At 40.0% G+C, this 25,843-nt stretch overlaps 1 protein-coding gene across 1 annotated transcript in view; it reads right to left on the reverse strand.

Annotated features, from left to right (window-relative positions):
* The window catches only part of LOC126248825 (uncharacterized), a 651,409-nt gene extending 628,378 nt beyond the window's left edge, over window positions 1–23,031 (reverse strand). The window contains exon 1 of the mRNA XM_049950238.1: window positions 22,938–23,031. The gene's annotated coding sequence lies outside the window, so the exon portion shown is untranslated. The remainder of the gene's footprint in view (window positions 1–22,937) is intronic.
* Between the last annotated feature and the right edge of the window lie 2,812 nt (window positions 23,032–25,843).

Here is a 25,843-nt window from a genome sequence, read left to right on the forward strand (position 1 = left end):
TTTCATAAAAGAACTTGGATCGAATTATTATTACAAATAATTGACATTTCACTAGATTTTTCCAAATGACAGACTGTTTATTGTTAAAAGAAAATTCGAATATCTGGTGTAACAGTCACATCGATCCTCTTATGTGTGATGCGGCGTGAAACAGTTTGCGCACAAAGATATTTGACACATGACACATAGCAATAACGTGCAGCAAATTCCCGCTGTTAATCTATCGCGGGACTCATATATCCAAATGGTAGTGAAATGGTTAATGGGTATCGCAGGTACTTGAGTAGTATTGAGCAATGGGTCGTACAAGCGTTCTGCTTGTGGCGTTCTCTATAAGTGCTCTAAGCCTTGGCAGAATTTCCTCGATAAAACATATTGACTATTTGGCTTCCCTAGAGCTGATACTACGTAGCCGTTTCTGTTCGTGTCGCTTGGATAATTGACCTACATCAACTAGAAGGGAACATTCCGTGGTGTAAATAAACGATCTTGATGAAAAATGGCTCTGAGCACTATGGGACTTAACATCTATGGTCATCAGTCCCCTAGAACTTGGAACTACTTCAACCTAACTAACCTAAGGACAGCCCACAACACATCTTGATAAAACCTGGCAGATGTGTAAAGGGGTCAAAATAATGCAATACGTATTATTCTGTTTTTGGCCAGTTTCACTTTCAAGGAGTGAAACGAACTCTGAAAGGTAATTTGGCATATTAGGTTTAGAGGGAATATCTCCGAAGCCATGATATATAAAAAATATGTTTCATGTAAAAGTTGAAACGTAATTAACGTTCTTAAAAACTGCATAACCAATGTTCGTAATAACCTGAAATTTTGCAACATTGTGCAGCACCTTTAATTAATTCTGAAAAAATGAAAACTTACCACATAAATGAAAGAAACTTTCACGCCACAACCATCCATATGTAATATAGCTGGTTTCGGTTCTAGCTTACCCAGTGTAGGACCAGATTTGCGAAAGGATTCAGGACTTCCTTGCAGACAGAACTCAACACTTTGCTCTTAACGGAACAAAATCGAAAGGTAATTTCCGGAGTAACGCAAGGAAGTGTGATAGGAACGTTACTGTTTATAGTCTATTAAAATGATGTAGTAGAAAGCGTCGGAGGCTCATTAAGACTGTTCTCAGATGATACGATTGTCTATAAGAAAGTAGCAAGGCCAGAACACAGTATCGATTTGCAAAATGACCTACAGAAGAATGATGAATGGTGCAGCATCTCACAGTTGACCCCCGAACGTAAATACACTACTGGCCATTAAAATTGCTACACCAAAAAGAAATGCAGATGGTAAACGGGTATTCATTGGACAATTATATTATACTAGAACTGACATGTGATTACATTTTCACGCAATTTGGGTGCATAGAGCCTGAGAAATCAGTACCCAGAACAAACACCTCTGGCCGTAATAATGGCCTTGATACGCCTGGGCATTGAGTCAAACAGAGCTTGGATTGCGTGTACAGGCACAGCTGCCCATGCAGCTTCAACACGATACCACAGTTCATCAAGAGTAGTGACTGGCGTATTGTGACGAGCGAGTTAGTCGGCCACCATTGACCAAACGTTTTCAATTGGTGAGAGATCTGGAGAATGTGCTGGCCAGGGCAGCAGTCGAACATTTTCTGTATCCAGAAAGGCCCGTACAAGACCTGCAACATGCAGTCGTGCATTATCCTGCTGAAATGTAGGGTTTCGCAGGGATCGAATGAAGGGTAGAGCCACGGGTCGTAACACATCTGAAATGTAGCGTCCACTGTTCAAAGTGCCGTCAATGCGAACAAGAGGTGACATGTAACCAATGGCACCCCAAACCATCACGCCGGGTGATACGCCAGTATGGCGATGAGGAATACAAGCTTCCAATGTGTGTTCACCGAGATGTCGCCAAAAACGGATGCGACCATCATGATGCTGAAACAGAACCTGGATTCATCCGAAAAAATGACGTTTTTCCATTCGTGCACCCAGGTTCGTCGTTGAGAACAACATCGCAGGCGCTCCTGTCTGTGATGCAGCGTCTAGGGTAACCGCAGCCATGGTATCCGAGCTGATAGTCCATGCTGCTGCAAACGTCGTCGAACTGTTCGTGCAGATGGTTGTTGTCTTGGAAACGTCCCCATCTGTTGACTCAGGGATCGAGACGTGGCAGCACGATCCGTTACAGCCATGCAGATAAGATGCCTGTCATCTCGACTGCTAGTGATACGAGGTCGTTGGGATCCAGCACGGCGTTCCGTATTACCCTTCTGAACCCACCGATTCCTTATTCCGCTAACAGTCATCGGATCTCGACCAACGCGAGTAGCAATGTCGCGATACGATAAACCGTAATCGCGACAGGCTACAATCCGACCTTTATCAAAGTCGGAAATGTGATGGTACGCATTTCTCCTCCTTACACGAGGCATCACAACAACGTTTCACCAGGCAACGACGGTCAACTGCTGTTTGTGTATGAGAAAAGTGTTGGAAACTTTCCTCATGTCAGCATGTTGTAGGTGTCGCCACCGTCGCCAACCTTGTGTGAATGCCCTGAAAAGCTAATCATTTGCATATCACAGCATCTTCTTCCTGTCGGTTAAATTTCGCGTCTGTAGCACGTCATCTTCGTGGTGCAGCAATTTTAATGGCCAGTAGTGTAAATGTAACGTATTGCGCCTACATAGGAAAAGAAATCCACTTCTGTAGAACTATACTACTGATGACAAATTGCTGGAACCGGTAGGAACCCTAAAGTATGTAGGAGGAATTATCCTAAGTGACCTTAAGTGAAATGACCACACAAAACAAATAGTGGGTGAAGCAGAAGCCAGACTGTGATTCCTAAGAAGAATCTCGAGGAAATGTAATTAATCCACGAAAGAAGTGGCTTACAGGGCGTTTTTTCGACCGATTATCGAGTATTGTTAATCAATGTGGTACCCTTCCCTGTTAGGACTGATAGACGAATGGCGGCGCGTTTCGTCACCAAATCGTTTAGTCGACGTGAGAAAGTTACAGAGATCCTCAACGATCTCCGGTGGTAGACGCTGCAAGAGAGGTGTTGTGCATCACGGAGAGGTTTATTGCAGAGTCGGACAACACATTATTTCATCCCACATACATCTCGCGAAACGATCACGATGAAAAAATTCGAAAAATTGGAGCTAATACAGAGGCTTACCGACAGTCATTCTTGCCACGCGCCATTCGTGAGTGGAAGAGGGAAGGGGAGATCAGCTAGTGGTACCAGAAGAACACTCCGCCACAGACCGAAAGTGGCTTGCGGAGTACTGATCTAGATGTAAATAATAAACAGTTACTTACTCTCTTCAATTAACGAAATACACGTATGTGAAACAGTACACTAAAAAGCAAAAACAAAAATAACAAAGATATGAATTTAAAACGTTAAGCCTCGTGGGATTAGCCGAGCGGTCTCAGGCGCTACAGTCATGGACTGTGCGGCTGGTCCCGGCGGAGGTTCGAGTCCTCCCTCGGGCATGGGAGTGTGTGTTTGTCCTTAGGATAATTTAGGTTAAGTAGTGTGTAAGCTTAGAGACTGATGACCTTAGCAGTTAAGTCCCATAAGATTTCAAACACATTTGAACATCTTTTCAAAACGTTAAAAAGCCATTTAAAATGTAAAACGATAATAAAGCTCCGCCAATCTGGGTCCTAAAGGTTCCAAGGTTGCCTGTTACAAGCCAAGATGAACTTCGGTACGACGGAGCTGGCGACTGAGGCAGCCTCTTGTCCAAGGCTAAAGTGGACACAGGACACGACGGCTCCACATGTTAGCGGCGATACACCGACAGCGTCTGTTCCACATGTTAGTGGCGGCTGAACCAGTAATATTCCAGACTAACAACCCGATCTTATTTTGGGAATTCAAGGATGACCCTATATTTCCTACTGCCTACAGTTTACAACTTCAGATCGCAAAACGAAAAGTTCACACAATGGATTCAACATCCCAGATCGTAACTCTGATGAGGAACCCACCATTACATCTTATAATGCATTGAGACCTAGGGTTCTGGAGAGTCCTAGCATTTGCGATGTAGAGCTGGACTATAATGAGAAGCCTTCTAAGATGATGTTGAAAAAGAAGTACTGCTTTGGAACATCAAATGTAAATTCTCTGCCGAGCGGTTCTAGGCGCTTCAGTTTGGAACCGCTCGACCGCTACAGTTTCAGGTTCGAATCCTGCCTCGGGCATGGATGTGTGTGATGTCCTTAAGTTAGTTAGGTTTAAGTAGTTCCAAGTTCTAGGGGACTGATAACCTCAGATGTTGAGTCACATAGTGCTCAGAGCCATTTGAACCATTTTTGTAAATTCTCTTCTGAAAATCGAGAAACACAAGTAATTGAAATTATTTCTACAGAAGGACAATACAGAAATCTTAGAAGTGCAGAAAAAGAGATTCTTAGATGATAATGTAGTTGACACACAACTGTACAGAATTTGCAAAGGGAAACCAGCAGTAATAATAATGGAAAACTCGCCAATGTTTGGAACAGTTCTTTTGTGTAAACAAAAGAACTGAAAATAGTATAATAGAATTTTCGTCGGAAGACGAAAAACTGTGTATGTTAACAATAAAGAACAAGAATAAAAACTGGTAGTATGAATTAACAAACGTCTTCAGTCACAACTTTTCGTGTTTTATTAAGTACACCATGCATTTCGAACCCTGTGGGTCCATCATCAGGTGTAATTCGGCTTAAAACATGCTTTAGTTTTTTCTCTTGAATGAGGTGAACTGCGTATCCCTGTCATGGAAACTTCAAAATCCATTTTAAGAACACTTAATTGTTTTCAGGCTCTACCACTTCGATAAATCAGTAATTTTACAGCATATGCTGGAAACGAAACACGTCACCAACAATCTTGAAAACAATTTGATAGTACTACATAATTAAGACAATGCTAAGACCCTAAATCTGTTACAACAACTGGAGATATGCCTCCACAAAATCAGAAAACTAGAATCTATGTTAAATGAACAAACAGATTTCGCAAGCCACAGTTATTTCATTAATTTTAAAGATCTATTGTAAAGTTGTTTCCTGCATATGTCATTTGTTTAATTATTATATCTTTAGCACTACGAATAACTTCATCTTTGATCACGCCATGTGCGCAGTGTTTACAAACATGTGTATGCAAATGTGCCTCTTGAATGAAGTGATGCGTACGGAAGCGATGGAGAAAAGAATGTATGCTGCTGCTTAAACGTTAAAAACGCTTTTCTTGGATTATCTGGTAAGTTTAAACTGTTCATCTCTTGAAATATTTTGCACATATTTTCCGCGTTTGACTTTCGAGATTCACAACCTAACACCAAACCTTTTCATGACAGAAATATGCATTTCACCTCATTCAAGAGAAAGAATAAAGTATGTATTAAGACAAATTACACCTGACGATGGACCCACAGGGTTCGAAATGCATCGTGTACTTAATAAAACACGAAAAGTTGTGATTGAAGGCGTTTGTTAATTCATACTTCCAGTGTAGTGAATACAGTCACGTCTGAAGCTGCGAAATATGGATAAAATTAAAAAGAATAAAAGATATACGCTTATATACTGCCATGCACCTATAAATGATGATAACAGAAAAAATCTCCAAAAAAGTAAATCAGTTTTGGGAACTTTTAGAATTCGAAATATCGAACAAACCAAAACACAACGTTAAAATACTTCCCGGTGACTTCAACACGCGGGTTGAGAAGGAAAGGAAATTTAGGAATATTATTGGCGAATATCCAGTACACTTCAGAACAAACAGAAGTTGTGAAAGACTGATCAATATTTGTAAAATGTTCCAGTTAAAACTGATGTCCATGTACGTTCGCAAAGTGCCAAGAAAAGCCAAAACTTGGATATCTCCAAACCCAAACCTAGGAGAATTTCAACTGGATCACATAGCCATCTCTAAAAGACATATCATGGAAGTTATGAACTTTAAAGTAATCAGAAATTGGGAATTTGATTGTGATCATTAACTCTCTGAGATTGAAATGCTGTTTCTCCCATGTGAAACAAACAAAAAATAAACTACAACGAAGAAAGCAATCAGATAAAACTTCACTACAGCTAATCTTACAATAGAAAATATAGAAAAGAAATTTGGACAACAAAACAAGGGGAATAGCATGAACTCCAGGTACAAATTACTGAAGCAGTAGGAGAAACTTTAGGTCTGGCCAATAATAAAAGGAAGACATAGTGGAATGAAAAGTGTGAAGAACCACTAGAACAAAGGTCAAAAATGGCGAAAATGGAGATGTTCAAAAAAAGAACAACGTTTAGAAGAATTCCGAAAACAAAGAAAAGAAACGTTAAAAAATGTGAAAAATCAAAAGAACATTTGAAAAAACTCAGCGCATGGAAATAAAAGAAAATTTTGGCAAAAATAGTAATATTAACTTTTATCAGACTTTTAAACACGTACATAAATCGTACCAAGCAGCAGCTATTTGTTTAAAAGATGAAAATGGAAAAATATGATTAAATAGTAAAGAAAACTGTGACATACTGGCAACATCTTTGACAGGTTGTTCAACTGACCAGTTTCTACAGTTAGATTGGAATTTCCAGGAATACCACAAAGTCTGAGGGAAGACTTCCCATCAACAAAACAAGAAATTCATGACGTCACCAAATCACTCAAAAACAACAAAGCAAGTGGTGAAGACTCCAGTGCAACAGAGTTATTAAAATGGTTCTAACCAAAGGTTATAAATGATCTACAACTGCTTTCTAAAGAAATATGGAAAACTGAAAAGATTCTAGAAGAGAGGAAAATAGCGTTAATACACCCGCTACACAAAAAGGGAGGCAAAGTAAATGCCAACAATTACAGAGCAGTGTCACCTCTCGCAGTGACATACAAAACACTATCAAAAATTCTCCTGGACGGAGTGGCAGCAACTTTAGATAACCAGTTGGGAGAATATCAGGTAGGCTTAACCATCAAACATATAACACTTTCATTTATTGATTTCAAGAAAACATTTGGTTCGGTAGACAGAAAGACAACAAATAGAATCATTACATAATTTTGTGTTACAGTAAAACTCTTACAAACACGATACCTAGAACTAAATTTAGGAGAGAACTCTCTCGGAAATTTGAAATAAAATCTAGTGTTACAAAAGGGGGTGGTTTATCACCTTTACTGTTTCATTCCGTTCTACAGAAAATTGTAAGGATCTGGAAATTGGAGCTAAAGAATCACAAAATTGAACCAATAATTCTAGGAAGGAAAACAAATGGAATCAAGGTAAACTGCCTCGCTTTTGCAATACTTTCAGAAAAACTGACAAACAAAGTTACTCAAATAAATCTTCTGGAAGAAATATCAAAATTTCAGCTGAAAAAAACAACATTCATGAAAAACATAAAAAATGCACCAAAATTGATAGAAACACAAATAGGTAAAATAGAGAGAGTACATAAATTCAAATATCTTGGGGAACCTATACAACAGTATGGACTAGCAAAATTTGCAGTACATTTAAGAGTTAACAAAATGGAGAGAGCATATGGTTTGACAAAGAATATTTACAACAAGAAATGCTTAGGCGGAAAAACCAAACTAAAACACTATACCACAGTGGTACGACCAGAATGTTTATATGCATGTGAATGCCAACAATGAACTATAAGCTGGACGGAATAGAGGTACTTAAAAGACGGATGGTTGGAAAAATAACGGGTGCAATACAAACTGCAGATCGGTGGAAAGTTACAGGTACTGAGGAGATCTACAAAAATGCACACAAAATATCAGAAGTAATGGGGAAAAGAAAATTAATCATTTTTGGACACCTCCACCCTATGAATGAGAACAGGCTCAAGAAACAAACAGTCCTGCATTTCTGGTAGAAGGAATGGACAACAGCATGGATTACAGAAATGAGGAAAGATATAGAAAGAAACAAAATCAAAGAATCGGAAATAGCAGGCAGAAATCTTGTCAAGAACAAAATATAAAATTTAGAAGGCCTTTAATGCAGAAGAAATAAGAAATCGGTAACAACATGGACAGAACAAAGGAAAAGACAACATATGGAGAAGATAGAGTACTGGAAAAATAGAAAACAATAACGAAAGAAGAGGAATTGAAGTCGTTACGTGATCCTAGTTGGTCAACATGAAAATAAAAAAATAAAATAAAATAAAAGAACGGACATTTAGATAATTTAATTTAATATTTTGAAAATATTCCGACAGCAAGCTGTGTAGATTATATTTTCCAAAAATGACGTTTCCTAAACTAGCTTCAACCTACACGGATGAATGTGGCGTGAAAGCTTCTTTAATTTATGAAGTAACAAACGGTCCAGAATTAATTAATGGTGGTGGGACAGTTTTCAGAATTTCAAATTATTACAAAAGTTGATCGGACTGTTTTCGAGAACGTTAATTACGCCTCAACCTTTACATAAAGCACATATTTTATATGTCATGGAAGCAAAGATATTCCCTCTGAACCTTCTATGTCAAATTCCCTTACGGGGTGTGTTTTACCACTTAAAAGTGAAATTGGGCAAAAACCAAATAATAAGTACTGCATTATGTTGATCTCTCTACATACCCGCCAAGTTCCATGAAGATCATTTGTTTACAACTGGGAATGTTCTGATGTAAGTCATCAGGGACCATATTTACCATAAAATTCTTTTTCCCGGGGATCATCTGTAGGTGCAGCCCCGCTGTCAATTTTGTATTGCATAAATCCAATCGCTGCTTGTAAAGATAGTGGGCTGGTTTTTTCATTAGTGAAATTTGCACACGAACCGTTAGCCTCGGCCTGAATTACTTCTGAAGAAAGAAAAAAGCATATCCTGGTCGTTTTTGTGCTGAATTCCATTCTTTCCAAAACCAGTTTTACGAAGAACATGATTTCCCTAATTGTTTCTTCGCGCGAGTGTGGCAACTTCCTATGCGCCTTTGTAAAGCATGGATCATACTGGCGATCATTACTTTGAACGGTAGCTATGAGCCGAATTTTTTTTATAACGTCTACGTTGCTTATGTCAATAAAGAAACCCTGAGGATTTACATCACTCTTTATATTTTTTGAACTAAAATAGCCCCGTAAAATACCGTTTTTCGAACTGTGAAGGAAGTAGCAATAAAATACAGAGGAGTGAACATTACTATTTATTCTACTGTTAAGAAATCAAATAAAATTAGAGAAACCGTTCAAAATGCCTACGTGTAGCATCGCAGCACGCCTGACATCTGGCTACCAATGGCTGATCCGCTCGCACAGAGCTACCAGGAACGGTGCGAACATCTTTTCACGCTGCATGCATCCTTGCAACAAGTCTTCTGCAGACTCCACAAGGGTTTCCTACACCACATTTTTCAGACGAACCCACAAGAAAAAATCCAGTGGGCTGAGGTCAGGCGGCCAAGTTACAGGGCCATCTCGACCAGTCCATCGATCTCCAAATATCTGTCCAATCTGGTTTGTGGCAGTTCGATTGAAGTGTGTGGGTGCTCCATCTTGCTGGAACCACGTAAGTAGACCGACTGCAAGTGTTACCTCAGCAGTAATATCGGCAGCATTTCTTGAACGAACGTTGCATAGCTATCACCTGTCTATCAGGGATGAGGTATGTGGGGGCCATTCAAGTAATTGTGTACCATGCCAGCTCATAAATTTGTGGTTACTTTTGTTTAAGACATCATTTGCGGGTGGTGTCGTGAGTCTCTTCCGCCCCAGAATGAAAACTGTGAGCGTTGAACATAACGTCACGGTTAAAGGCCTCATTCGTGAACAAGACAATACGGCTGCGTGGTGTATAGCTGCAAATACCATTGCCTGAACTCCTCACACGATGAAATATATTGGGGCGTCACCGCCTGTGCCTTCTGAAAATGTAATGGAAGCCTTTCGTCCTCATGTATCACCCTCCAAACCGCTATGTGGTTGCTTTGATGTGTGTGCCGTAGGGCTACAGCTTGTGGATGGGTCCGCGTCAAATCTCTCTAATACATACTCTACAATTCGTAGTGTGCATTTGCTTCGCATGCAACCTCCACCGTTTTGACGTCTGAAACCAGCAGTTTCACCCAGATGCTGATGAGTAGGCACAAACATAGAACGGCGTAGCTCACGCCTATTTTGATATCTTTGCCGGTAGACACGTAAAGCTGTGTGCCTATTTACTTTCGCCTCATCATGAACGACATGCATATTGTGCTGCTCGGACCAAGTGAAGTTCTCCATGATGCGGAACAACAGCACGAGACAAACCACGAATGGGTGCTGTGTTTCTACCATGTATGTTTGTCTGTTGCGTCTGCTGCACTGTTGTTAGCGGGGTTTACTGTGTTGCTGTGACAGGCATGGACACGTTCAGCGCCATCTAGCGCCCAGATGCTGTCAGATACATTGCGAAACTTTCTACCTACGGTCTATAAAATGCAAGGTCATGTTTGCTGCCGAAGGAGTGCCTTGTGGAAAGCGCTGGCTCCTATTACTTGGCCGCTTTGCAGCGTCGTTGGATGACATTTCCGGACATAGGTTCCTATTCTCAATTTGTTCCTCAAGACACTCTCTACAGCCCCTCAAGTTTTGTCGCCATCGTTATGTAACACCACGTATGTCTGATACAGTAACTAATGTCACCCAGTGCATGTATGTCCACGAAAGTCACACCAAGAAGGTGGAAGGAGGGTGGGGCAAGACTCAAAAAATTTCGATTTTTTATATAAATGAGTTGGTCAGTTTTGATATGTGTCATGTCACATGAGCTAACTTTTATGGGTGACACATAAAACTTAGTACGTCCCAGAGAGTTAATGGTTATCTGTGGTTAATTAGAATTCTGCAATGAATAGAAACTCGATACTCCAAATTCCATGGGAGGGGGCATGTGCCCAGTCTTCTACCCCCCCCCCCCCACCCCCTTCCTCTTGCTAACGCCTGTTCTCCAGCAGCACACAGTACAAAGTTGGGCATCAATGTTCTATGATTATGTGGACGAAACAAGGGCATAAGATCAAATGCCTTGGTTTACAATTACATTTAACTTTCTTCCTAGTATTGAAATAGATAAGAATGCAAACATGGTTCCATTACAACCTCATGTTACATGTCTTTGAGGTTTCTAATACAACTAGGAAAAACTGCTTGCCGCATTTCTTTATGTAGCAGGTAGACAGTAAACTAAAGACAAATTTTAGAGAATTAGGCAAAGCAAACTGTCTTAGATACATTATCTTGAACCGCTCAATTTTAGTTTTATAAACAGAAGCGCCATCTCTATCAGTACTCTGACTCCCGCGCTAAAACGTACAAAAAATGTTTAGTTAGCGTAACAAACAGCTTGAGGCAGGATACATCTGTGACTGTTGACATTGAATTCACAGCAGATGTCACTGTGTTTCTGATGTGGCGCTTAGCGCGGGTTTAGGAAAATAAATCTAGGGTCTTCAATACGACAAACCACTTCTTTTCACATTGTAGTCTGTCGATGCTCTCATCCGCCCACAATGTCCTGGACGACTGAGATGATGAAGGAGCCATATGTCATGCTCTTTCAGACAAACGGAAATCTTCACCATGAACTACTTCTGTGTAAGAAATTTAACAATAAAGTAAGTGCGCGATTCCTACTACTTGCTATGGACTGGCTGTACCTATCCCCGTGGGCGCACTAATTTTGTAATCGCACAAGTTACTAAAACTGATCACGACAAAACTCAACAGAGAATCAAACGACATATTGATGTTTATATAAAAGGGACTGATACGACTTATACTAGAATTTGCAATTCTGTGATGGGAGATAAGAGCTTGCAGAACGACACCATTGTTTTTGTGGAACAGAATGTAGAATATTAACAATAGTTAAAAAATGAAGACCCTACACAAGCAGCGATACCATATATCACATAGCAAGTGACGTAAACCCCCTCCACACAAAAAATAAAGAATAGAAGGCAAACAACTAAAATAGGACGAATCACCCTCTACAGACAAAACTACTTCTGCAAAAAATAAATTTAGATACCAAAGAATCAAGTTTACGCACCCATAACGAAGATTATCATAGTGCTGCAAACGCAAAGAAAATTTAAAATAATATGGCAGCTTCGAGTGAAATTTATGAAGGGTGTTCCATTTCTGTAAGGCAGGATCAGGGACTGAGCATCGGCCGTTCACAAGTCATTTAAAGTAATTAGAAGGTTCCAAGACCACAAATACAAAAACTGTTTCCTTCAGGAACTGGAAGGGAACATTCAATGAAAACTCATAATGTAAAAGTCAGCCTTTGGTTAGAAGAAAAATTTATTGAAGTACAGGCGACTCGGTAAACGGGTCAGACACGGCTAAAGTTTGTTTCCCGTAATAATGCTAAGTAACGTTGGACCATGTTACATGGCGTTGTGCGTAAGCTAAACAATTTTAACTGGTAAATAAACTGTGATAAGCGTAGAAGTTGGATATTTAAGTACCGTTATACAGAAAGATGGGTACGAGCGATGGAAAATACCAGCATCCTAACGAAAGAAAGACTGCTTTATGCCGGCCGTTGTGACCGAGCGGTTCTAGGCGCTTCAGTCCGGAACCGCGCTGCTGCTACGATCGCAGGTTCGAATCCTGCCTCGGGCATGGATGTGTGTGATCTCCTTAGGTTATTTAGGTTTAAGTAGTTCTAAGTCAAGGGGACTGATGACCTCAGACGTTAAGTCCCACAGTGCTCAGAGCCATTTTGAACTGCTTTATGTATGATTTCTATAGTAGGAATGGTACCTTTTACAACCTTGTTACAGAATTCAGGGAATGTTATACTGAGAGTATTCGCTCCAGTTATTTTCGCTAGCTACTGGTTTGATACTTTTTTTCCGAGCTCTCTTCTACTGCATTACGGTGGTTCACAAAGCAGTGATGTTTTTGGGAAAACATTTTAAATAAAAGAAACTTTATTAATATTTTACATTTTTATTCTTCATGTCTACATATTTATTTCTCAACATAGTCCCCTTGGTGACGAACATATTTCTCCCAACGCGATACCAAATTGATGATCCGTCACTGTAGAACGTTTCGCTTTGTTGACGGAGCCACAACCTCAGATCTGCTTGCACCGCTTCAACACTATCAACGTGGATTTCTCAAAACTGTTCTTTAAGTTTTGGAAACAGATGACAATCGGATGGAGGCAAGTCGGGACTGTATGGAGGATGATCAATATCAGTGAACCCAAGGCGTCGGATTGTTGTAGATGTCGCAGCGCTTGTGTGTCATCTGGCATTGTCGTGCCGATGAGAGGGTGCTCCATGTGTGGACGAACCCTTCGAATTCGTGCTTTCAGTTTTTTTGAGAGCGCGGAGCGCGCAGTACCTTGCAGAGTTTATGGCGGTGCTTTCAGGCGTCAGTCGCAAATACGCCACACCTTGACCATCACAGAACGCTGTGAGCGTGACTTAGCCTGCGGATGGCACCTACTTGAACTTTTTTGGTGTCGGTGACGTTTTGTGGTCGAACTCCGTTCATGTTCTCTTGTTTTCGAATTCAAAATGATCAACCCAGCTTTCACAGCCTGTCAGATTGTTGTTAAGGAATCAGTAACCCTCACGTTCAAAACGCAAAAGAAATTGTTGACAGATGTTCAATCTCCTCTGAGCTTCGGGGCACTTACCGTACACAAAGTTTTTTGTATCGCGGTTCTGCAGTAATGGCCTGTATACGCTCTCGTGATACGCCAAACTTACCTGAGAGCTATGTCCGTATTGTCCGATGATTTACTCGGATGAGTTTATCGACCCTATTTCGATGGGTCCTGTCGGTTGTCACTCCGAGCTCTGCAACACACGCTGAGGTTAGCACCACCGTTTCCTTCATTACCAGCATGATCAACCAAAGACGCACGTTACTGATGTCGATACTATCATCATCGTTCACAGCTTTCATTCTCCGATGGATTTAAATTCGGCATGTTACACGCTGCAATTCGGTGATATTCCTTGTCAGCACGCCCTCGTACTTTCGAATCAAAATTTGATTTGCAGCATTCACTATAAAATTATTTCCACTTATTTTGCTTCGCAAAGCTAATTTACATGTTTTTGTGGGTTGTATATCTGAACTACACCATCTATATTACGCCGATATCTGACAAAACCGCTTAATGACAGTCGTGGCTCGGAAGGAAATTACTTATTTTTCTTGCATTTCTCTGCTCATAAGTATTCCAGACCTTGAGGCGTACCAAATTTAAATTAGTATATGAGGCATTTTTCACATTTGATAAAATGACTTATTAATCAATAGAAAAGGTTACTGGTTGTGATAATGGTAGTGATGAATGAAGCATGCACTGGTAAAATGGCATTTTTTAAAAACAAGTTTCACGGAATCTAAATTTGAGAACTGATTTTACTGTGATATAAACATTTATCAGTTCAATCAGACATTATTCAAATGTCTGCCAAGGCGTTTCTCACCTTGTAACTTATCACTACAAGTTTGGAAAATAATATGAACTGTGATTATAATCCTATATTTGACTTCATGAGAGTATAAGTGTTAACTCGTATGTGGATTGAAAATTTTGACGTACCACAGCGAAGATGAGAATACTGACGTCATATCTGAGTTAGAAAATCCTCTGAAAAACATAGTCCAAAGTCCAATAAGACGAGCCCTTGTAGGGAAGGGGCTATCAGCTGCGTATGCACACTGGTATTTGGTTAAATCATCTGTTGAGGGAATTGTTTCATGATAAAAACAAGAATTTGAACTGAATTTGCATAAAAATAGCTATGAAAGGCTTTTAAGTACCTGTTGAACTTTCAGTATATAGTTATTATGCCACATTTCCTACTTTCATGACCATAAATTATCTACGTATTTATTGATTGCTAAAAGTAACTCAGAAAAATTGGTAAAAGACTTTGGAATAAAAACGCCTACACTTCGACTTTTGTTAAAATCGATATTTTTATGCTGAAAGAATCTCTGCAACATTTACATTCGTTGCATCAATCAGTGAAAGGTACATGGTAAATGTATTGTAGTCCACTTCGTAAAAATAGATATTTATTTCACACTTCACCAGTTAAATAATCCATACGCATCGTATACTGATTTTTCAAACAGACTAGTGACGTATATTTTACTTAGGATACAGTTTTGTATCTTGTGATTTGGTTCAGTGTGTGCATCGAATAGAGAAATATTTTTAAAAATCAGCATATTTTATGAAACCAAGCCTTGTGTTCTTGTTTCTCCTTAACTTACAAGTCATGGATAATTACATAATGTAAATTATGTGTAATTAAAAAGGAATAAAAATGATAATGTGGTATTTGAGATGTAGCTACTGAAAAATGCTAGGACAGTTGTCTAATTTAAAAATATATGCAAATGTTTCCAAAACAGTTTAATGTGTCTAAAGATATGAACTCTACCAAAAATTTTTAAAGTGTAGTCGGTGAGATTTTCCCTTATGGCTGTCACAAAATTTTATTTGCTGCAGTTACTATTTCTACTAACTGTTATTATCAAGTATACATAAGAAGTGCTGTAATAAACACTGATCATGTAAAATATCTACATGGATCCAGCCATAAACATCATTTATAATTATCAGTATGTGACAGTGATAACTTGTCGAAACTGAAACTGCAAACAATTACCGTTTAAGGGTAACAGAGGAGATAGGGAAGATGCGAAGAAGATCAGTGCATTTCGTGATGGGTTTCTTTTAGAAAGTATTGTAGTCCACTTCGTAGAAATAGATATTTATTTCACACTTCACCAGTTAAATAATCCGTACGCAAGGATTTGATTGCCCTCGCAAAGTCTGGTCAACTCTTAATCGCATCAGAACCAACTGTGGGAGATGCGCCGACTCCTTACACAGATGGGGTAAACTTCCTTCGGCCGCTTGCGACTGTGGCGCTGAGAGAAAGACGGTCAAACACATCGTGCAGGAATGCCCACTAAGGGCGTATGAGGGTGACCAACAGGATTTCCTAATGGCGACCCAAGAGGCAATCGACTATATATTATCTAAGCTGGACGTCTGCTTGTGATTCCTCTTCTGTGAGTGTACATTTACAATTGGTGGTGTCCTTATATACAAACTATTATTTATTGTTCTGTTTATACATATGTGATTTTTTTTAAATCGTGTTGTTTCTGCAATTTTTACTGTGATGTTATGAGCCATACGCTAAATAAATAAATAAGTAGAAAGCACAACAGCATCATGAAGACGTTATTCAAACTCCAATGGTAAAGACTACAGAACAGGCATTGTGCGTGACGGGGAAGGTTTACAGTTAAAATTCCGAGATATAATGCTCCGAGAAGCGTCACGGTACGAATTACTTCATTCCACGTGTATGTCTCGAAATTACCATGAAAGAATAATCATAAAAATTTGACATCATATAGAGTCTTACTGTCAGTCGTTCTTCCGGCGCATCATTGGCTCTGAGCACTATGGGACTCAACTGCTGTGGTCATAAGTCCCCTAGAACTTAGAACTACTTAAACCTAACTAACCTAAGGACAGCACACAACACCCAGCCATCTCGAGGCAGAGAAAATCCCTGACCCCGCCGGGAATCGAACCCGGGAACCCGGGCGTGGGAAGCGTGAACGCTACCGCACGACCACGAGATTCGCATCATTCACTGGTGAAATAAGAAAAGGGTCAAAGCACAATGGTAGCAGAAGCAGCCTCCGCCACGCACCAACAGCTAATTTTTGGAGTAAATACGCTGTTGAAGATTTTGAGATAACGGCAGAAAGCCGTGAGAAACAAATACAAACAGTTTCTGGACTTTTGTTGATAAAATAAATGAAACTTGGAAAATAAACAGTATAAATAAGATGCGAACAGAAGCTTTCGAAATAGTACAATACTGAGGAGTAGACGAGTAGTTTGGATAACTAATGAATTAGTACTAAAAAAACCGGGGAGGAAAGAAATTAGTGATACAACTTGACTAACAGACAGGACAGGTTGATGGGACACATCTTACGGCAACAAGGGATATCTAATGCGGTAATGAAAGGAGGTGTAGGTATTAAAAGTCGAAAAGGGAGAAAATTTTTTGTCTACTGTGAGCGAGTTCGAGTGGATATAGGTTGCAGTGGATGTATAGAAATAAAGAGATCTGTACAGGCAAGCCAGGATGGAGAGCAGCATCAAACCAGACTATGACAGCAACATATCATTTACTGAGTGAAACCAACATAGATTCGGAAGAAAAAAAAAATTCACATCGTAGATCGTAGTTCTCTGCATTGTTGTTTGGTTCCCTGTTACAAAGAGAATAAATTCGAGAATTACAATAAATGCCAATTCCTGTATACAGGGGCGAAAGGCTATTTACACTTTGTACAGAAACCAGACGGTAGTTATAAGTGTCGAGGGACATGAAAGGGAAGCAGTGGTTGAGAAGGGAGTGAGGCAGGGTTGTAGCCTATCCCCAATGTTATTCAATCTGTACAAGGAAAGATCAGTAAAGGAAACCAAAGAAAACTTTAGAGAAGGAATTAAAGATCAGGGAGAAGAAATAAAAACTTTGGGGCTTGTCAATGACATTGTAATAACGGTCAGAGACAGAAAAGAGTTTGGAAGAGCAGTTAAACGGAATGGATAATGTTTTGAAAGGACGGTATAAGTTGAACAACAACAAAACAAGAATAATTGAATGTGGTCCAATTAAATCAGCTGATTCTGAGAGAATCAGATTAGGAAACGAGACAATTAAAGTAGTAGATCAGTTTTGTTATTTGGGTAGCGAAGTAACTGATGATGTCCGAAGGAAACAGGATATAAAATGTAGACTGGCAATGGCAAGAAAAGAGTTTCTGAAGAAGAGAAATTTGTTAACATCAAATATAGATTTAAGTATTCGGAAGTCTTTTCTGAAAGTATTTGTGTGGAGTGTAGCCAAGTATGGAAGTGGAACATGGGCGATAAACAGCTTAGACAAAAAGAGATTAGAAGCTTTCGAAATGTGGTAAGTAATGAGGAAGCATTAAAGCAGAGTAAAGAGCGTTTATTAAGCTAATGTTATCCTATGGAACCCAGTGGCTGTATATAAATAAAATATAGATCCAGATAGCTGCCACCAGTCACCTATGTAACATTTCTTTATTATCATTAACTAGTTTTCAGGTTCATCTTCACATGATGAATGCTCAAGTCATATATATAATTTTTGAGCGTGATGCTGCGTTGCATATTCATCCTCTAGCACCCAGTGCAAAAAAATGGTTCAAATGGCTCTGAGCACTATGGGACTGAACTGCTGTGGTCATTAGTCCCCTAGAACTTAGAACTACTTAAACCTAACTAACCTAAGGACATCACACACATCCATGCCCGAGGCAGGATTCGAACCTGCGACCGTAGCAGTCGCACGGTTCCGGACTGCGCGCCTAGAACCGCGAGACCACCGCGGCCGGCTAGCACCCAGTGCCACGCTACAAACGTGAATACGTAAGATTTACATGCATCGCCTGAAGATGAACCTGAACGTGCTCGAAAATTAGTAAACGAAAATACGGAAAGATATATCCAAGTTGACTGGTTACAGCTCTCTACATACTGTATATCTATGTATCAAAGAATATTTACTCATCGTATTCGAATATTTAAAGAATGCCATCTGACTGGGTCATAAAATTACTTGGTACATTTGAAAATTTGATTTATATGGTAAAGCTTTGTTTGCTGTACATTTTCGACAGCAAAGGGCCGTAGAGGGGGATTACACTGTAAAACAGGGGTGTCAAACCCGAGCCCATCGGTTGCATGGTTCCAAAGGAAGTATCAGTGCGGCCCTAGAGATGAGCATCAATCACACAATCGGTAAAAAATTAATTAAGTTCCGTTTATTGAAGTTATGATATATTGATTACTTTCAATTTGAAATTCCCGAGACACGACACACGCTACTTAATCTACACCATCTCTCTCTTTCTCTTTTTATTTTTGGTCGGCGGTTGGTGTTAGGGCCTCTCCCGCCGTAGGTTTGAGTCTTCCCTCGGGCGTGGGTGTGTGTGTTGTTCTTAGCTTAAGTTAGTTTAAGTAGTGTGTAAGACTAGGGACCGATGACCTCAGCAGTTTGGTCCCTTAGGAATTCACACACATTTGAGCATTTTGTTGTTAGGGTTAAGTATATTATGTGCGGCCCAAAAATACTCTTCGGCAATGTGGCCCTGGTCAGCTAAAAGGCTGAACACCTCTGCTGTAAAATACGCAGAAAGAAGGCTTCCAGTTTATCAATGTCTTCACAGCTTCATAGCTGCCTGAGTTTAAAGTAACTAGCATTCTGAATTCTACTCCTTACCTCGCCATTTTCAGTATTTTCGTTACGCTCAAAGGCTCAATGTAGGGTTTTTTCTATTCGTTTCGAAGAATCCCACACTGTGCCTACACTATTCAAATGAGCTAGCTCTACGTCTCCAATGACCTTGACGTCAGTGGTAATTTAAACGCTAACCTTCCTTCTTTTTCTTCCATTTGAACAGGGACGGATCATAGGTTCTGCGAAGCCTGGAAAGTTCTGCTCTCGAGAGGTTGTTTGCATTCAAATCTGTAACACAGTTTTTTCAACAAGCGTGCAGTAATACGTATTAACAACAGTTTGCCACTGTGAGTGATTAGTAGCGGAGGTTTCGACAGATGTCCCGATCTTCATGGTATCTATTTCCTTGCCGATGAGTTGACAGAGTAATTTTACGTTTCAGTGGGGATGAACCACTAGATAACTATGAAGTAGCAGGGTCTTGCGAATTGATTAGTATTTCGAGGTGCAAGAAGATCATATCGAACGTCGTCCGAGAATAATGTAACAGCTTTAGGCGCCAGCTAATAATGTGAGGAAGGACCCGTAAAACAGTTACACCGACCATTGTCAGTTTCTCAGCAGTATTTTCTATTAAAATTAACTGTTACAAATATTAGTAATTCATTAATCAGCCATATGACAACTTTTAATCACCAAATGGCAAAACTAATATTCTGTGGGGTTGATTTATTACTCAGTACCAATAAATAAACTAAAGTAGAACATACAGTAACAATAGCAATTTTAGATGCTCTGTATGCAGTAGTGCCGTAAATGGTTTCAGGTGGTTCGGATATCCTTTGATTTGTAACCGTCAGTAGACAAAATAAACCTCAGACTGAATTTTACTCTTGATATTAAATATTATGAAGATCCGTACTCTGTCTTTTAAGAGCGCGAATTTTTAATCATCCTTTTTATTACATAATCTATATTTGGAGTGTCTAGTGGTACTGACACTTATTACAATTGACAAACTTTATATCAGATATTATTATCATTCAAAAGTAACCATTCCCCCACTTTCTCCTTAAACTGTTCTTCAAAATTCATTTACTCCAAATAAAACTATATTCTCATTTATTAATGTTAGATATAGTTTGGTTGAAGTTTATTAAGGTTGAACGGCTGTTAAATTACTGTCACATAATCGTTGTATCATTTACTAACGCTCAATAATGATTTAAATTTAGGACAAACACGTCTCGGGTTAAGTAGAATATAATACAAGACCAGTGCGGACAAAACTATAACTAACAGGAGATTAGAAGCCAACTACTACACAGACGCACATATTCGCATTTAGCCTTAAAATATTCTCACTTATCCCAGTTATTACTGTGAAGTGGATGGGATATAAAATAAACAGAAGCTGAAAAATGTTGTTGGTAGATTATTAAAAAATCAACCATTCGGTGCCCATATTGAGATCTGCTTCGTATCAATTTACACATGAAACCAGATGATATACAAAATATTTATACCTTTCCCTATCATATACGTACTGCGGTAGTTATGGGATTTTATGTTGTTCGGTAAGCTAATTATGTTGTTATGTCCTTTACACACCCACTCGGTAAATATGAATTGCAAAACAGAAGATAAACAGTTGAATCAATTTTACGCATGTAATTTAGCTTAAATATTATTTCATTTACAGTTGATGAAAGTGACACAGTAATCATGTCCCTTACATTAGCAACGTGTTTCTAGTTCCAAAAACTTAATATGTCACTCTACTATTTTCATAGATGCAAACAAAAGTAAATTGCAGAAGTGAATTTTTATGTGCAAATACATGAACAGAAATGTGGATCGAGAATGCAATGGCCGGGCTCTTAAGAAATTATCGTCAGCCAATGAAGCACCCATTTGATCCAGTTTTGTGTAGGTGAAATTACGTACGCCAAATTATTTAGTAGTAAAATATGAAATGTAGCAGTATGTATTCATTAAAATGTTCCCATAAAAGTGTTTTTACGTTTACAAATTTCCCTGAAACGAGAAAAGTATAAGTTATCCACATCGACAAAAATTTGCCTAATCGACACTGGCTGAATTGTTTTACCCATGGCGATATCAACTGATTACACTGTACTGTTCTGTCTGTTAGATCAGGTTATCGATTATTAACTAACGATCTGACTCACGAAAAAAACGCTTAATTTTTGGTATTTTCCATCACCATTTTGATAGACAATTAGTGCTTTAGTATATTAAAATACGTTATATGATCATCTTCCTCCCTGATGCCGCTGGTACATCAGAGTGTTAGCTTTATTGCAGCTTTTCTAAATTACACACACACACACACACACGTAGGGCAGAGGGTCTGGTTATTCGTATTTGGTATTAGTCTACTGGTCTATGGTATGGGTACGTCCATTCCAGTTGTTCACAGATTCTTAATGTCGTGATGTAGTTGTTTTTAGCCGTTTCTCTGCACGTGTACAGTCATTGTTGGTTTCTGAAACTAACTTCAGCTGCGGGTCTGGAAGGTATTCACAGAGATTCATTTTTATATGTAAGCAAATAAAGTGAAACCTTGGGAAACACATTTTGCGGAAATAAATTGAATTCTTCTTGGTCAGTCATGGAATATTTGCAGTTAAGAGTGCACCTGTATTATTTACATTTGAAAGCCTTGAGAAACAAATACAAACAGTTTCTGGACTTTTGTTAATAAAATAAACGAACCTTGAAAAATAAACAGTATAGATAAGATGCGAACAAAAGCTTTCGAAATAGTACAATACTGAGGAGTAGACGAGCAGTTCGGATAACTAGTGAATTAATACTGAAACAAACCCGGGAGGAAAGAAATTAGTGACACAACTTGCCTAGCAGACAGGACAGGTTGATGTTATCAGTCAAATTTTAATGATTAATTTATCGTGTCGAGCATGATATATTTCGAGAGATGATTCTCATTTCCAAGTGCTTCAGTTCCAACAGTTAGTGTCTTCGCTGAAGTAACATTCTGAATGTTATTCAAAATCTCACATTCAATATAGTCTGAGTACAAGAAAACCACATAAGACAGATTATTCAGTATAAGACGCAGCCACGTAGTTTTTATTTCTGCAGTAAACAGACGCTTCATCAAACACATTATCAAAAGTATTCATTCGCGCACCAACATTTCACTGTGCATTCTTCGATGATCAGACAAAAGGTAACCAATCCTCGATTACCACGCCAGTGGTGGGTCGAATGAGAGGCTCAGGGGGTGAAAAATGCAGCTCTTTCGATTACGATTGGTCCTTCAGGTGAGGCCAATAAGCTCGACATCACACTCCACGTTGTTCGAAGGGCCCACGCCGATGGACGGTTTGTGCAACTTCCTTCACTCCATTACCTTCATTAACACAAAACACGACTCTAAACTCCCGATATATTCGTCATCGTCACCTAAGCGAAGAAGTTCTTAAAACACGATACACTCTTGTCAGTGACTCGAAGAGTGAAAAATATATCCGATTTTGGCGACTGAATCCTATAGGACTTGCCAGAAGCAGTAATAAAAGGGTGACAGATAAAGATAGGAGAAGCAGGCAGAGGGTGGGTACTCACCAGGTGCCGGCGGTCGGCGGCGCGCGCGCAGACGGGCAGAGTAGCTGGCGCGGGGGCGCGAGACCTGGGTTGGCGCACGCGGGCTGCGGCCACTGGCGACTGCCTCTGGCGCCCATGTCTGCACTGGGCGCGGCTGCGCATTGCCGCGGACCCCTGCCAGCGCCGCGCCACACAAATGAACACAAATATACCCGAGGTCGCGCTACGGCAGGTGTACGGCGCGTCGCGCCCATTGTCTACCGCAGCTCGGAAAAATGTGAGAAATGCGCCACCACTCCTCCAGTGTCCCGCCTCTGCAGCGCTTTTGCAGAAACTGCTCGACTGGGCCAGGCCCGCTCCCGGTCTGCCGAGATAGTGGCCCTGTACGTCTACATCTACGGGGGGTACTCGCGAAATCTTTGTTTTCACCGAGGAAAAAATCGAGCTGCGACCGTGCAATGACGGTATTGTGAGACCTTAACTTTTCCCGGCGAATCGAATGTTCAAATAACTTACGGCTTTGCTGCCGGGTGACGTCGTCGAACACCGCCGATATTTTGACAGGAGCACACCCTGCCATTCTCAAGGAACAAATGCAAGGAAGAAAAAATGTGCAAGCAAATTCAGTACCTCGGTTCACAGAGGAGAAACAAGGAAGACACCACACACAGAACAAGTGTCAACACAACCATAGAGTAAATATCTCTGGAGTGAGCAATCACATGCGCAGAACAGATTTCGTGTTGTTAACATACATTGCCGGCCTGGTCACGTGATCTCCGGACGACGCGTGTTTGTCCGTATAGCGCCCTGTATATTTAGAATGTCACTACATCCCTAATACAGACGGATTCTTTTCGTACGTGTCGTGGATTATTTATATATGTTGCACAGACATTTTAACAGTATCCATTTGATTACGGGAATAAACCAGCTACGTAACTTTTAAGGGCAAGTGATACTGCATTCTGCTTCTTTGCAATAGGTGTCACAGCTCAGATGCACTCGAGTTTTGGTAGTTTTCGGTATGATACGGCACTTTATAGTATTACAGAGCCTGGCGTACATTTTTGCAGTGAATGTCTTGCAAAACGACTTCGCAGTGCGCTAGTACTTTTGCAAGTGTGCCGGCCGGAGTGGCCGAGCGGTTAAAGGCGCTGCAGTCTGGAACCGCATGACCGCTACGGTCGCAGGTTCGAATCCTGCCTCGGGCATGGATGTGTGTGATGTCCTTAGGTTAGTTAGGTTTATGTAGTTCTAAGTTCTAGGGGACTTATGACCACAGCAGTTGAGTCCCATAGTGCTCAGAGCCATTTGAACCATTTTTTGCAAGTGTCCGAAAAACACCGAATTTGCCACATATTAGCGATTATATCTCTACTAATTCGTCCTTTCTTCTGCTATTTCTGTGTATTTATTTTCTCGTTTTTGCGATCTAAAGCACAATTTTTCTTATTGGTGACACTTTGAAGTATTTATTTAACGCATTTTACGTACTTGCTTCCAGCTTATTAAAAAATTAGTAGACTGAGTAATCTATATACACAATCGACAAGTCACTCATAAATGCATGGAGGATAGTATTTGCTGAAACAACTAACCATTCCCTTTCCTGTTCCACTAGCAAATTTACGAGAGGAAGCGATCGTTTGTAAGCTTTTGTACGAGCCGTAATATCTATTATATAGTCATAAAATCGTAGAAAAATAGGTGTACAGAATCAAGCCTTAATTATAATGCGTCTCGAAATTTTTAAACATATACAGTGTCTCTTACTAATATGATAACTATAATTAGATCTATATGGTATGTATCCATGAAAAGTTACTATCCCTCCTTTCACATATTTTTCTTTGCATCCGTAGCAACAACAGTAATTCACCATCGCTATTACACTATCAACAAACGGCGAAAACACAACAAAAACTTTTGATATTATAAACTTCAAACGCTGCGGAAAGCACACAGGCACAGCGAAGTCCCGAAAACACGTGACAGTCCTGGTTTAATGTTGACAGCATGCGCAGAACACAATGCTCACTCCAGAGATATTTACTCTATGAACACAACCAAAGATAACCAACATCATAGTGTGATTCCAACGTTTACTAAGGTTGTGCATCATATTAATTCTCCTGCCGCCAATAGCATCAAGCAACGTGCTGGTTTAGCTCTTGTTCGTGAAAGGATCCACTATACTCGCCGTCAATTACATTTCGTTTCTATGGAATTATTTCAGCTTCATTTAATGATGGCGTCTAATGTTTCTGAATTTTCTTGGGATTGGGTGGACGGTGCCTCTTGGTCGCAGTCTGACTGGGAATTTCAATCTGTAACTGCTCGTCATTCGGCGAAATTTGAACGTTTCCTTGGCTCAGTGTCTAATTCTAATTCTCGACGTTCTGTGATCAATCTCACGGAGAAATAGTTTGACGACGCAGTTTTGTCTGTGCTAGTGAAAGGTTTGAACTTCTCACCGACGCCTAAGAGTTGGCCAGTCGTTGATTTTATTACTTCTATCGAACAGGCTGTTTATAAAGCCGGCCGCGGTGGTCTCGCGGTTCTAGGCGCACAGTCCGGAACCGTGCGACTGCTACGGTCGCAGGTTCGAATCCTGCCTCGGGCATGGATGTTTGTGATGTCCTTAGGTTAGTTAGGTTTAAGTAGTTCTAAGTTCTAGGGGACTAATGACCACAGCAGTTGAGTCCCATAGTGCTCAGAGCCATTTTTTTGTTTATAAACTACCTTCCGAGGCTGCGGAAGAGGTTAGGAGGGAAGCTTGTCGTGTGTTGACTGGGGCCCGTCCACCCAAGTGTAACATTACAGCAGCTGAGGCGGCTCCTTTACGTTCACTTAGAATGGATCCTGATATTGTTATTTTACCTGCGGACAAGGGTAACGCCACCGTTTTGTTGAACAAGCACGAT

The sequence above is a fragment of the Schistocerca nitens genome, chromosome 3 (genome assembly GCF_023898315.1).
Source record: "Schistocerca nitens isolate TAMUIC-IGC-003100 chromosome 3, iqSchNite1.1, whole genome shotgun sequence".
Classification (NCBI taxonomy): Eukaryota; Metazoa; Arthropoda; class Insecta; order Orthoptera; family Acrididae; genus Schistocerca; species Schistocerca nitens.